The 15,249-nt window shown below is 45.0% G+C and overlaps 1 protein-coding gene and 1 long non-coding RNA gene across 9 annotated transcripts in view; one reads left to right on the forward strand and one right to left on the reverse strand.

Moving 5' to 3' along the window:
- Window positions 1-15,249, forward strand: part of TSHZ2 (teashirt zinc finger homeobox 2) — a 359,031-nt gene that overhangs the window by 119,329 nt on the left and 224,453 nt on the right. The window lies entirely within an intron of this gene.
- On the reverse strand, window positions 8,037-12,673 carry LOC103169338. Its single transcript, XR_485695.3, has 3 exons — window positions 12,180-12,673; window positions 11,970-12,066; window positions 8,037-8,184 (listed from the first exon to the last, which is right to left on the reverse strand). It is a non-coding gene; the product is annotated as an uncharacterized LOC103169338 (long non-coding RNA).

A 15,249-nucleotide genomic window follows, 5' to 3' on the forward strand; every position in this document is an offset into this window, starting at 1 on the left:
AATCCCAGCCATTTCCGTGCCCCACACCTTCCATTTGCTCCCATTTTCTTTCTTTGTTTCAACTTTCTTTGTTTCAACAATGGCCATCTCCGTGGTTGCAGTCACCCCACCCCACCTGGCCCTTCCCCAATGATAGCTGTGCCTTTGCTCCCTGATCAAAGTAGCCGAGCAGGGGATGACAGAAGGGTGTGATTCTTCTTCGGAACCACCACTCCTCCACCCAAACCATTTCATCTTTTTTCCCTGTTCCTGTAGCTTTGGCTTAGGCTGAAAGGCAGGGCTGTGAAGGGGAAAGGAAGGGGTTGAGGGAGCCAAACCCACATCGATAGCTGTTGCTGTGATTAAGCATGACTTAGTGGATAGAACACGGATCTGGGATTCCAATTCCAGCTCTGCCACTTGTCTGCTGTGTGGCCTTGAGCAAGTCACTTCACTTCTATGTGCCTCAGTTCCCTCGTCTGTCAAATGGGGATTAAGATTGTGAGCCCCAAGTGGGACAGGGACTGTGTCCAACCTGATTATTTTGTAAACGTTTAAAAAAGTGTCTGGCACATAGTAAAAACTTAACAAATGCCATAAATAAGACCTATGGTATTGCTGGAGCGTTACTGGAGAGGAGAAACTGGAAGATGGAAGAATTTAGGGAGTAGGGAAGGGGTCAGAAAAGCTACTTAGGAACAGAAGTGAGACTGAGGGGAGTTGGGGACAAGCAATGTAATTTTTACTTATCTGTAGGGCGCAGCCATTATCTCAGGACTGATTGTGGAATGGAGTCCAATTAGTTGTATTTTAGTACATATAAATGAGCCCCCTCAATGCACTCATTTACAAGACAACTACTCTTTTCAGACACATAAACCAGTTGTGTCATAGGGATTGCCTTCACTGGAAATCTAGCACTCTGAGCTCTGAACTTTGGCCCAGGAGTCTAGCACTCTGAGCTGTATGTTTTTCATTAATACATGAGCCTTAATTAATGTCATCCATAGCAGTCACTTTAAGCAAAGAATGAAGTCAAAACAGCAGGTGAAGGCCATACTGGTACAAGATAAATTTCCATTCCATCTCCAATGAGAAACAGTTTTACTTAATGCAGATATTTAGCTCAGAAAGGGAAAAAAAGGCATTAAAATATATTTATTGCTGCACATACCTATAGGGTGTTAAAGCTGTTCACATCTGTAAGGGGAGAGGAAAATCAAGAAGGATAACTTATTTCCTAATGTTTTATTCTGACGTGATGTGCTGGTTAAAAACTCATTGTCACTCAGAATATACTTGAGATGATCATACGTAGAAACGTAACATTCATTCATTGTCATATTTATTGAGCACTTATTGTGTGCAGAGCACTGTATTAAGTGCTTGGGAGAATACAATGCAACAGTAAACAGACACATTCCCTGCCCACAACGGGCTCACAGTCTAGAAGTGAGGAGACAACATTAATGCAAATAGTTTACAGGCATGTACATAAGTGTTGTGGGGCTGGGAGGAGGGAGCAAGTTAGGATGATGTAGACAGGAGTGGGAGAAGAGGAAAGGAGGGGCTTTATCTGGGAAGGCGTCTTGGAGGAGATGTGCTTTCAATAAGGCTTTGAAGGGGGGAGAGTAATTGTCTGGCAGATTTGAGGAGGGAGGGCGTTCCAGACTAGAGGTAGGATGTGGGCTAGGGGTTGCGGCTAGATAGGCAAGATCAAGGCACAGTGAGAAGGTTAGCAGAGGAGCAAAGTGTGCGGGCTGGGTTGTAGAAGGAGAGTAGTGAGGTGAATAGGAGGGGGCAAGGTGGTGAAGTGCTTAAAAGCCAATGGTGAGGAGTTTTTGTTTGACACGGAGTGGATGGTCAACGATTGGAGTTTTTTGAAATTGGGGGTGATATGTCCTGTATGTTTTTGGAGCGAAATGATCTGGGAAGCAGCGTTAAAAGACAGGAAGCTGGGAGATCAGCAAGGAGGTTGATGCAGTAATCCAGGTGAGATAGGATAAGTGATTGTATTAATGTGGTTGCAATTTAGATAGATAGGAAAGAGCAGATTTTAGTGATGTTGTGAAGGTGGGACTGCCAGGATTTACTGGTGGATTAAATATGTGGGTTGAATGAGAGAGAGGATTCAGGGATAATACCGAGGTTATGGTCCAGTGAGACAGGAAAGATGGTGGTGCCATCAGTGATGGGAAAGTCAGGGGGAGGACAGGGTTTGGGTGGGAAGAGAAGAAGTTCTGTTTTGAACATATTAACCTTAAGATGACAGGAGGATATCCAAGTGAAGATGAAGGCAGGAGGAGATGCAAGACTGGAGAGAGGGAGAGAGATCAGGGCTGGAGATAATAATGTTGGTATTTGTTAAGCGCTTACTATGTGCAGAGCACTGTTCTAAGCACTGGGGTAGATACAGGGTAATCAGGTCATCTCATGTGAGGCTCACAGTTAATCCCCATTTTACAGATGAGGTAACTGAGGCACAGAGAAGTGAAGTGACTTGCCCACGGTCACACAGCTGACAAGTGGCAGAGCCGGGAGTCGAACTCATGACCTCTGACTCCGAAGCCCAGGCTCTTTCCACTGAGCCACGCTGCTTCCCGTACATCCCGGAGATGTAGTTTTGAGGATCATCCACATAAAGGTGGTAGCTGAAGACGTGGCAGGGAATGAGTTCTCCTAAGGGACTGGGTGAAGATGGAGAATAGAAGGGGACCCAACACTGAATCTTGAGGGACCCCCACGGTTAGCGAGTGGGAGGCAGAGGAGAAGCCCGCTAAGGAAACTGAGAATGGACAGCCAGAGAGATAAGAGGAGAACCAGGAGAGGACAGAGTCGGTGAAGCCAAGGTTGGATAACGTTTCCAGGAGAAGAGGATAGTCCACAGAGTCGAAGGCAGCTGAGAGGTCAAGGAGGATTAGGATGAAGTAGAGGCCACTGGATTTGGCAAGAAGGAGATCCCTGATGACCTTTGAGAAGGTGGTTTCTGTGGAGCGAAGGCGACGGAAACCAGATTGGAGGGGGTCAAGGAGAGAATTGGAGGAGAGGAATTTGAGGCAGCAGTTGTACCCAAATTGCTCAAGGAATTCGGAGAGGAATGGTAGGGGGGAGATGGGGTGATAACTGGAGGGAGCTGAGGGGTCAAGGGAGAGTTTCTTTTAGGCTAGGAGGATATGGGCTTGTCTGAAAGCAGTGGGGAAGAAGCCATTGGAGAGCAAACAGTTGAAAGCAGCTGTTAGAGAGGGAAGAAAGCAGGGGGGTCAGAGGTTTGATAAGATGGGAAGAAATGGGGTCGGATGCGTAGGTGAAGCGGGTGGCTTTCGAGAGGAGGCACATCTTTTCTAAAGAACTGCTGGAAAAGATCGGAGAGTCGAAGGGGGGCTAGAAGGGGGAGGGGCAAGGGTGATTTTAGGGACCTCATGCCTGAGAGTGTCCGTTTTCTTAATAAAGCAGTTGGCCAGCTCATTGGACTCGAGGATTGAGGGAGACGGGGATAGGGAACCCGAGGAGGTAATTAAATGTCTAGAACAACTGGTGAGGGCGATGGGCCTGGGTGGGTGTCACTAAGGGTTGAGAAAGCATTTTGCCTAACAGAGGAGAGGGCAGAGTTAAAGCATGCAAGGATAAACTTGAAGTAGACTGATATTTAGATTTCCACCAGCACCTCTCAGCGGCTTGAGCCCAAGAGCAAAGGAGGCAGACCGTCCTGGTGATCCAGGACTGTGGGTTAGTGGTTTGAAATCGATGAAGGGATAGGGAACAAATAAATTGAGTTCAGTAGAGAGGGAGGTGTTGAGGACATTTATTTGATCATTGAGGGAGGGTAGTTTTGATATGGAGGCTAAGTGGGGTATGATGAATTGAGAAAGTTGGATGGGGTCAAAAGATCGGAGATCTCTGTGGAGGAATAGTACAGATTAATGGGGAAGAAGTGTGGGAGAGGAGGGAAATCAGGAGGTTGTGGTCAGAGAGAGGAATTTCAGAGTTGGTGAGGGTAGAGATTGTGCAGTGGTTAGAGATGCTGAGATTGAGTGTGTGTCCAGGTTGGTGAGTGGACAAGGTGGGGTGGAGCTGGAGGTCAGAGTTGAGGAGTGATAGATGGTGGTCAACAGAAGGTCATCAGGAATATCTGTGTGGATATTGAGGTCCCCAAGATCACTATGGGCATGGGGAAAGAAGGATTGAGAAAGGCATCAAAATGGTTAAAGAAGTTGGAGGTGGGACCTGGAAGTGGGAGGTGGGGGCGGTAGGTGACAGTTACTATAATCTGGAGTGGGTGGTAGAGGCAGATGATATGGGCTTCAAAGGAAGGGAAAGAAGGGGATCCGGGGGAGGTGGAAGAGTGAGAAAGCAGCATTGGTGCGTGAGAAGGAAGCCAACCCCTCCTCCTTTCCCAGTGAGTCTTGGGGAGTGGGAGAAAATGAGGTCCTCTCCGGAGAGAGCAACAAGGGAGACCGTGTCATCTGGGGAGAGCCAGCTTTCACTAATGGCGAGGAGGAGGAGTGATTGAGACAGGAACAAGTCAAAGATGAAGGGAAGCTTCCCCATGATGGAGACGGGGTAACACAGGCCACATTTGGCTGAAGCTGTGGGGAGGGTAGTAGGGGAAGGGACAGTGGAAGGGGTTGAGACTGTTTGGATGGGAGTGAGGTGACGGGGGTCGGCATGGGGGGAGGGGGACGGATGGCGCTGGGCCAGGAGGACAGGGATGGGGAGGGGAGTTGGGTGGCAGAGGGGGTGGGGAGGACTGGGGTGGGCTGACAGGAGGCCAGTGGCTGAAGAGTACTGTAGGGTGGGTGAGGTAATCCTCAGCAATAACAACTTAATCCGGTGATACCCAGAGGGGATGGTTGAATTGTCCTTGGGGGGTTGGGAGTGAAGAGGCCAGTGAATAGGAATAAACAGCCTGGGTTGGGGGGAGTAGGTGTGAAGGCAGGCAGCTTTTGAAATGTAACAATATATAGAACCCGGGCCTTTGTCTCCTGGGGGTTGGACAGCCACCCCCTGATCCCACAACCGGGAAAGAGAGAAGGGGAAGAAAATGGGCACTTCCTGGGCCGTAGCAGATCAGGACCAAAATGTCCCACAATCCTGGCAGAGTGGCAGGTGGTAGGCAGTGGTTCTGATGGTTGATGACCTGGTCAGTCTGAGACCGCTCGAGGAAGAGATCTCGGCTTCCTCGGGCAGGTTTTTGTCCCATTCGATGTTCTATGGTCCGCGCCAGTTTGTGTCTCTTCCGGAGAAAGATAACCACATCCTTGGGCAGTTCCCTGACTCAGAGGGTGGTTGATGATCTGCACTAGTTTCTGGATCTCTGGGTGGAGAGATTTTTGGCATCCTCGGTCAGGTCCCCGACTCAGGGGGATGGTTGGTGGTCCGTTCCGGTTTGTAGCCCTTTGGTGGAGAGATCTTGGAGTGCTCGGCTCGGCCCGGCCTGGCTCGGCTCGGCTCAGTCGGGCCCGGTTCGGTCCAGCTCGGTTCAGCTCGGCTTGGCCCGGCTCACCCCGGCCCGGCTTGGTTCGGCCCGGCCCAGTTCAGTCCAGCTTGGCTCGGTCCAGCTCAGCTCAGTCGGGCCCAGCAGCCCTGCTGACCTCGTGCAGAAATATAGCTAATGTCACAGTACAGAGCTTCTGGATATTTGTAGGTAAGCAGAGAAATATATTAGTGAAATGGAGCTTACTCCACAGTGTGTAAAAGGTGAATTATTTGTCTGACGTGTGAGGGAGGTTTATGCAATATAGTATTATTGAACTGGGCTATTAACAGAGTGAATTGCTATTGTGACATGTCATTAAATTGTTTTTAGTGTCCACAAAGGTATCATTCAGGAGCAAGCAGGGTTAGTAATAAAGTTGTATATTTGTTGGACAGCAGCAGATCTCCAAACAAAAATAGCTTATTTTACTAAAGTAAAAAATACAGCCAAAGTGAACCTCCAATTGGCATATTCCTATGTCAGACACTATGATTCCTTTCCAAATACCCTAGTCTACATAACCATCCCTGAAATCCAAAAAAGTGGCTTCAGAGATAAAAATCCATTTTCGTATTCAAGAAATAGATACAATCAATGGTATTTATTGAGCGCTTACTGTGTGCAGAGCACTGAACTGAGTGCTTGGAATAGTTCAGTACAACAGGGTTGGTAGACATATTCTCTGCCCAGAACAAGGTTAAAGTCTAGAGGGGGAGATAGACATTAATATAAACAAATAATTTCCAGATATGTACGAAAGTGTTATGTGTTGAATACCAAGTGCCCAAGATTCACGGTACTTAGTTCGGGCAAGGCTCTCTAGTCTATATTGTTGTCCTTCATATCTGAATTGAACACTCATGGTAATGTTGTTCTCTAAACATGAGGCCGAGGAGACCAATACATGATTAACACCCTGAATTACTTTGCACTCCCAAAGCTGATTCTTCTGGGGTTTGACTGCTTTTCACTGTGCTTAAGCTCCTTGTCACTGACCACCCTAATGCCTTTACACAAAAAGGATCACAGAATTTCATTCTCAGTGAAGTGCCCACTGAAGTGCCCATGATTGGTTTCTAGCAGGTCGCAGGTCTCCCTCATTTCTGAAAATTATATTTTAAGATGATCCTTAAGCATTCCTTCTGTCCCTCCAACTCACGTTGCCTGCTTCCGATAACCACGTGGATCGTTCGGCTGTGCCATTTACTGTCTAATGGAGTCTCATCGTATCAAGCATCGAATCGGCACGGGTAGACTGGCTGCATTCTAGGCACCACTTGTTGTTTATCCTACTCTGCCACTTAGTGTTAAATATGGTCTATAGTTAACACTAATAAAATGCTACTTCTCCAAACCTGCTCCTATATACAGTGACGGATCTGATCCAACTTCATTCATCACAAATTCTACAATAGTACCAATCTTTGAGAAGACTATCATTTACACCTTTCTCTACTTAAAAGACCAAATAGGGGTATGCTTAGAAAACTATTACAATTTAGGTGCAGGAATAAGTCTACCAACTGTTATATTGTACTCCCCCAAACACTTAGTACAATGCTCTGCACCCAGTAAGTGCTCAATAAATAATAATTGATTGTGTACCAGTAATAATGATGGTATTTATTAAGCACTTACTATGTGCCAAGCACTGTTCTAAGCTCTGGGGTAGGTACAAGGTAATCACATTGGACACAGTCCCTGTCCCAGGGGAAGCTCACAGTCTCAATCCCCATTTTACATATGAGGTAACTGAGACACAGAGAAGTGAAGTGACTTGCCCAAGGTCACACAGCAGACACATGGCGGAGCCGAGTGCACCCAGTACTTCTCTGAAGCCATTTCTCCTTATTGCAAGCAGTGTATTCGGGTGAGAGCTATCCCATGAGAGCTATCCCATAATACACTGATTTGGTAGAACTTCCAATTGCAGTAATGTAAGAGATGCTCTAAGGCAATTTCCAGCACAGTTGTTTTTTTCCCAGACAAATGTACTTCCTGGCAACAGCCTCATTTTAGATTATCTTCTTCCTTGGTCACCGGACCCGCTCGTGTGCCACTGGATTGGCTTTAGACTGAGCTGAAAACAGTCACCATCCTCCAATGATAGTAGTGGAAAATTTGCCTAACTCCTCATGGTCCTACTTGTCAAAAACTAGTGCTGTTCATAAACCGGTGAGAACAACAACTCTGAAATTACATTATAGATGGCCATTTGCCTTGGATTTGAAGGTGGGAGAGGGCTACTGGACCAACTATTTAGCAAATAATGGTTGTACATTAATTTGGAGGAAGAGGTGACAGAAACCAGGAAATAAGACAGAATTGCACAGTCCATTTCAATTTATAATCTCACAACATTGCATGGTTCAATTAACTGTCTTCTCCGATTTCTGACTCGTTCTGAAAAATGTGATTGCCCAGATTAACATTTTCATTCCCCCATGCCAAATGTAAAAGGCGTCGGAGAGCTAGGGCCAAAAGGCACCATGATATAACTACACAGGCAAATAGATTCTGTTCTCCATATTAAATGTTTTAGGACATCAATCAATGAAAGAAAAGTAACAAATACAGCATGTTGAAAATGTGATAATGTTTATTAAGAAGCAACAGCCTTGTCAACTTCATTTTCTTCTTCAGTGATTCTCCCCTCAGTGGATTCACTCATTTGGGACTCACTGCTATTTAGCCCGAGGCCGTTCTGTAATTCTTGGTTGTAAAAATACCTGCTTTGTAAAAAAAAAAAAAAAAATGAGTTAAAAGATGAACAATCAAGGTCTCAGATGGTCTACCCATCAATCCAGATAATGATTATTATATTCCTTGGCATTAGGTTTGGAGTGAGGGGGAAAAAAATCACCAAACACCATTTCCATTTGACCTCTCGTTTCATATCCCTCATCTCTCCTCTTCGGACTCTGTTTCTAGTTACATTATCAGGGCTGTTTAGACTAGTAGTTATTTTGAAAACTTTGTCTATCTGGTAATTTGCAGCTGGTGGAACAATATGTTGACATTGGTGTGTTGTGACATCCAAGGCCTTTAATTGGAGTTGCCTTTTAATCCATTACTGTTCATCCATTTGCACTTGAATGACCCTGAAAAAACATCCCGACTTCATCTCCCCTATTTTACATGACTCTGAGCAGGATTTGGAAGGGTAGAGAATGCACCTGTTTGCGTTGACTAGGCTTCCGAACGAACAGGGAGTAACTTGTGCTGAAGGATACCCTGGTGCATTGGGTGAGTGTGGATTCTAGTGCTCCTAATCTCAGCTCGGCCACTGCTGTGCGATCAGGATTCCCACTCAGCCCCTGCTTCGGCCCGGGAAGGACTCAAAATTCAGCAGCATGTGGACTTCTCAATGTTGAGAAGCAGCGAGGCCTAGCGGAAAGATCACGAGGCTGGGAGTCGAGGCCAGTGTTCTAATCCCGGCTCTGTCGCTTGTCTCCTGAGTGACCTTGGGGAAGGCACTTAACTTCTCTGTGCCTATATTTCCTCATCTGTAATTGGGGGATTGGATACCTGTTATCCCTCCCCCTTAGAATGTTACTCAGATATGGGACAGGGACTTTGAACTATTTCAGCGCTTGGCTCGGTGCTTGGCATAAAATAACAGTAAGAATAACAATAACAAATATCACCATTGTTGCTATTGTTTTAGAATGTTGGGAAGGCCGTGGCCTTTTGTCGTCATTTTTTATAACAATAATAATAATAATAATGATGGCATTTGCTAAATGCCTTACTATGTGCCAAGCACTGTTCTAATTTTTATTTGTGGGACTGGATTGAGAGGAGCCGGAAATTCTGCTCCCCTACCAACAATGTCCTACTGCTATTATATTTATTTGTCATCTTCCTTGTCTTAAAGTTTAAAGTATCTCCTCACTAAGTAATTTAGATAAACTTGATATTACAGCTTCCTTTCATTCCTTAAGTGATGCAAATTGCTTCACCAGAAGAATGGGATCATATTACATCCTTTCAAAAAATTCAGCAAGGAAAAACAAAATTTTAAAATCAAATTCTTTTCAAAATGGATAAAAGTGCTTGGATTACCCCCACACACACACTCCCATCCTTCTCCACCCCCCACTTCTTTGGTTCCATAATGATATCTAGGTGGTGGTGGTCAAGCAGAGCTGTGTATAAGCCAGTTAAATTTCATGTGGTGATTGTTAGCAATGTGGACATCCAATCTGAGGGAAAAAAAACTTCCTCATTTCTATCCCAGATAATTCATTTTTGCTAGCTAAATTTTTCAGATAAAGTTTGGTTTTGTTCCTGGTCCCCCTTTCTGCCTAAGAAATGTCCCTGTATTTGGGCTGGGGGAAAAATAAATACTAATGGTTGCATACAACCTAATATTCCTACTTACCGATTGATGCCAAAGTATAAACCTGATAGAGAAAGTATCAAAATTTTTAACTCTCTTCCTCCTCTTCCTCCTCTACTCTTTTGTGGGTGTGAATTACCAAAGGCCGGTTGATGGAGGGGTAAGGGAGTTTACCCTTGAGATAGGGCCTCAAGTATTAGTGAGACATATACTGTGGATAGGATGCTTTGGCTGAGTCTAATCAATCAATCATTTGTTGAGCACATACATGTAGAGCACTGTACTAAACACTTGGGAGAGTACAATATAATAATGTTGGTATTTGTTAAGCGCTTACTATGTGCAGAGCACTGTTCTAAGCGCTGGGATAGATACAGGGTAATCAGGTTGTCTCACGTGAGGCTCACAGTTAATCCCCATTTTACAGATGAGGTCACTGAGTCACAGAGAAGTGAAGTGACTTGCCCACAGTCACACAGCTGACAAGTGACCGAGCCAGGAGTTGAACCCATGACCTCTGACTCCGAAGCCCGGGCTCTTTCCACTGAGCCACGCTGCTTCCCACATATATAACAGAGTTGGAAGACACATTCCCTACTCACAAGGAGCTTATACTCTAGAGGACAACCCTTTATTTCCAGGGCAAACCATATTGAATTATGGTGAAATTTCCAGCTACCAGTCTCCCTCTTCTGTTGAACTGAAAACAAGCCAAAAACCATAACCTCACGTAGCAAAGGGCGGGGGTGGAGTGGGGTAGGGAGGGCAGGAGTACATGGATGAGATCCAGAAATGGTCCCTAGCCCCCAAGGGGCTCATAGTCTAAGAGTGAGGGTAGGGAGGGGTTGGTGAAGCAGTGTGGCTCAGTGGAAAGAGCCCAGGCTTGGGAGTCAGAGGTCATGCGTTCGAATCCCGGCTCTGCCACTTGTCAGCTGTGTGACTGTGGGCAAGTCACTTCACTTCTCTGTGCCTCAGTGACCTCATCTGTAAAATGGGGATTAACTGTGAGCCTCCCGTGAGACAACCTGATTACCCTGTATCTACCCCAGCGCTTAGAACAGTGCTCTGCACATAGTAAGCACTTAACAAATACCAACGTTATTATTATTATTATTGGTGACATCTTCAGATAAGAAAAAGTAAAAAACCAAATTGATAACCAAATTGAAAAGAAGCCAAAAACCATAATCTCAGGTAGCAAAGTGCTGGGGCGGGTGGGGGGATGTGAAGTTGAGGTGGGGGAGGAGTACAAGGATGAGATCTAGAAATGGTCCCTAGCCCCCAAGGGGCTTACAGTCTGACTGAGGGCAGGGAGGGGTTGGTGACATCTTCAGATGATAAGAAAAGTAAGAAACCAAATTGATTTGTAATTCAGTTATTCTAGGTACTACCTCTTTTATTGCTCAGAAGCAGGGCTTGGGACTTGATTTAGCTGGATAGGTACTATGTAGACCCAATGATAGTTTCTTGGTTTGCATAATCATTGATACTTGAAAAGATGTAATCAGTGACTAAATGCCAAAGGACCTTAGAGATTTACCCTTGGAAGGTTGTTTTTTTTCCTTTAAGCTCATTAGAATTCAGAGCTGGGCCAGTAAATTGATGTTTGGGTGAACATATTCTTTTCTCTTAACAGGTGTATTAAAAAACAATTTTCACCATGATGGACTTTTCTAGTTTAAGGTCACCAAGAGTCTAAACTTGGCCAGTTTAATCAGTCTGTGTTACACACAGGCAACGACGTGAAATGTGAGGTTGCATAATGTAGGCCCATTAAAATGTAACCTGTAAAATTGTTCTTTTTCAAGAGAGAAACTTTTAAATAGGCTCGATTGGGTAAAGAGTGTGTATCAGTCTTACTGGAGTCATGCCTAGACGGCCCTTTCAATAGGAAAATCGTATGCATTTGAGTGGAGCTTCTTGCTTCTCTGAGGGAGTTTGAAGGCGACTTTATATACTTAATTACACCTCTCACCTCTTTGCAGGTAGTATAATTGGGACACCAATGACACTTCAGAGATCTAGTGAAATAAAATCCATTCCCCACTGCAGTTGGTATGCAAGCAGTTCCCAAACTGCTTGTCCATCCATACCCAAGCAGCACTATTCCTGTGATTTGAATTTCACGTGAACCTGTGGTTTATTTTCACTCATTTTGGATCAAATGCCCACCTCATGAGTGAAACGCTTGAATGGCATGAGTATACGATCTGGATTTTCCATTGATGTGATCAGTTGTAAGATTGGGTTTGTCCAAGAAAGACAGAGCCTGGAGAAGACAAGAAGAAACTTAGTTGGCCCATTACACACAGCCTATCTCTGTCTCCATTTTTCCTGGTTATCTCGACATGGTTGAATCCGTGGAAGGGCTCGTCATATTACCGAGTGTTTGGCCCCTTTCAAGACAGTCGGCGCTGCCTGGTAGTTTCTGATTCGCTGCAGGATGTGGAAGAGGTGGCCTGCAGCTTCTGAACTGACAGCAGGATGAGATGCACCAGAGCCATTCCCCGAAAGCATTTTCCTGTGTTGAAGGCCTTCTGCCCCAACAGAGAGAAATCTGGTACTGCGTAGTCCTCTTTGAAAATGCCGAATGTAAGGAGCCTGAGGGATCATTAGTATCCTTCCATCACTTCCTCATTAGTTCTTAGATAGTGTTTTAATGACAGCTTGAGAGGCTCAGCATCCTGGCCTCTTACTATTTATGATCCCCACAGTGCTAATGTGCACTTAATGAGAAATTCTTGTCTTGCTTGTAAATCCTGTAGCCGGCATTCAATTTATTGACAGATGTTTGCTTGGGCCTCTTTAAAATTACTTCATAAATCTTCCAGGATAAAAGGCCTCAAGTTTGGTTATTAAGACAGGCCCTTGTTGACAGTTTCATATTTAACTGTTTAGAACTCAACTGTCAGCCACGTAATGGAGTATGCGGCGGAGGGGTTGCATTCTGGGGGCTCATTTACCATGTTTTCCGCACCTATCAGGGTTTTTCTTGTTGAAGTGTGTTGACTGTCCCTTGTAATCCCTTTAGTTAACTTCCCAGTGACCTTTTTGTGCATCGCACTTATTCATTTAGCGTATCAGCGTGTCAGCTGTGATGAAGTGTTTATGCTGATATGAGCCGAGCACTGAGCAAGTGCTGCCTGCCAGGATCTACTGGATAGAATGCTGATAGGAGCCGAGGCCAAAGCAGGCACTTCCTGCTCCTCACAGCCCATGGGACGTTAGAAAGACACCTCGGCTTTCAACTTTACCTTTCGCCAAGACCCGTCCCTGGGCAAGCCAAGCGAGTTAGGCAAAGAGCGTATGCCTGACATTTTGAAGGAAAGAATGTAATTGTTTTAGGCTCTTGATTTTTTTTTCCACTATGCCATCGCCCTTTGGGAAAAGAGCAAATGCCTAGCTAACTATTTCTTTCTCCTTTACTGAACTTTGAGCGTTTTTCACACGGCTAGCCACTGCTTCAGATACAAGGATCACTGCCTATACGCCTGCCTAGCTCTTAGCAGTGGGACACACTTGACCTTAAAGCATTTTGAAAATGAAAAATTCCACCAACTAGAGAAGTCTGAGAGCCACTAAGCCCACATGTTGAATCTGATGGTGATGTTCTAGATTCCTATGCCACTTAATGACAAGAACAAAAGTAAAGCGGTTGAGCCAAAATATCAGGTGTTTTCTTTTTTTGATTCCTTGTTGGTGTATTGTCACGATACATGACCTGAATTATGTCACATCACGTTGGGGTGACATTACTTTTGTTGAAAACGGACATGGCATGCAGCTTGCTGGATTTGACAGGTTTGGGGGGTACTTTTCGACCTAGTACAGCTTTTAAGCACCTGTTAACTCTATTTCAATTTAACAGATTAATTCCTTTTAGATAGGAATGTACAAATGTACATTTGAGAATAAACCACAATGTCTCCTTTTCCCTAAATTCTGGATCTGAATCCCGTATCCTGTTCCACGTATTCCACAATTTTAAAAAACCTGGTCCTTGAAATTTATACTCACCGGCTTCTGTGAGGTTTAAATGGTCAGTCTCACAGGGTAAAAAGGCTTAGTTAAGAGAACTCTGGCCAACAGATGCCTTTCAGTTTGAGCTACTTGGCTGCCTGCCATTTCCTTAGGAGATAGCCTCTTCCTATAGGAGATTATGAGAGTTAAATGGGGAGAAGACAGAAGCTGGACCATTGAGTTTTTGAAAGGAAGGTGTTGACAGAGAAACTTGATCGTGGAAGAAGATCACTGATGTGTGAACTCTAGAGCTCTGGGTTGAACTCCAAAGTTGACATGCCTTCCCCAAAGAAAAGGGAAAAGGGAATAGGTTAGCAGTGTAGTAAATCCCTTCCATGTACTCTCAGTGAATGGATTGTTTTCTCTGAATTATCTACCTTAGGTTTTACTCACCAGTTAGTAGCAAGTCTGCCTTCTATTCATTCTTCTCCCAATCTCTGGCACCTGTATTTGGCAAAAGTGACTCTCTTCAGGCTCCACTCACCCAAGGCTTCCAAGACAGGTCCTGGAACTGGTCCCTCTGACCAGATAGACCCAAGATTTCTCCCTCATAATAACAGTAATAATAATAGCGGTATTTGGTAAGCACTTACAATGTGCCAAACACTGTAATAAGCCCTGGGGTAGATAAAAGATACCCATGGGGTTCACAGTCTAAGTAGGAGAGAGAACAGGTATTGAATCCCCATTCGGCAGATGAGGAAGCAGAGGCACAGAGAAATTAAATGATATGCCCAAGATCACACAGCAGAAAATGGCAGAGCTGGGATTAGAACCCAGGTCGTCTGACTCCCAGGCCCACGGTCTTTCCGCTATGCCACACTGCTTCTCTAATTGTGCATTATCTGTACTGTGACTTACTCCTTTAAAGCAGTTCTTTGAGTGTTGGCTCTGATTTCCTGGACTGTGCTGTTTAGCCGTACCCTATGGGTGCATTATAGCCAAGAGAAGAATATATTGAATAAACCATTTAAACAGTTCTTCCATCAGTAATCCAATATGATTAGTCTTCACTAGTGGGCCTACCTAATAATGTTGGTATTTGTTAAGCGCTTACTATGTGCAGAGCACTGTTCTAAGCACTAGGGTAGACACAGGAGAATCAAGTTGTCCCACGCGGGGCTCACAGTCTTAATCCCCATTTTACAGATGAGGGAACTGAGGCACAGAGAAGTGAAGTGACTTGCCCACAGTCACACAGCTGCCAAATGGCAGATCCAGGATTCGAACCCATGACCTCTGACTCCAAAGCCCGGGCTCTTTCCACTGAGCCACGCTGCTTCTCTGTCACTAATCATGTTTGAGAGAAAGAATATGAAGGACCTTGAGATCACAAAGCAGTTCTTTGGTTTACGTTCTCAATCAGTGGTATTTACTGAGCGCTTATCATTTGCAGAGCACTGTGCTTGGGACGGTACAGATTTGGTAGACG

Source organism: Ornithorhynchus anatinus, chromosome 8 (genome assembly GCF_004115215.2).
Source record: "Ornithorhynchus anatinus isolate Pmale09 chromosome 8, mOrnAna1.pri.v4, whole genome shotgun sequence".
Lineage (NCBI taxonomy): Eukaryota > Metazoa > Chordata > Mammalia > Monotremata > Ornithorhynchidae > Ornithorhynchus > Ornithorhynchus anatinus.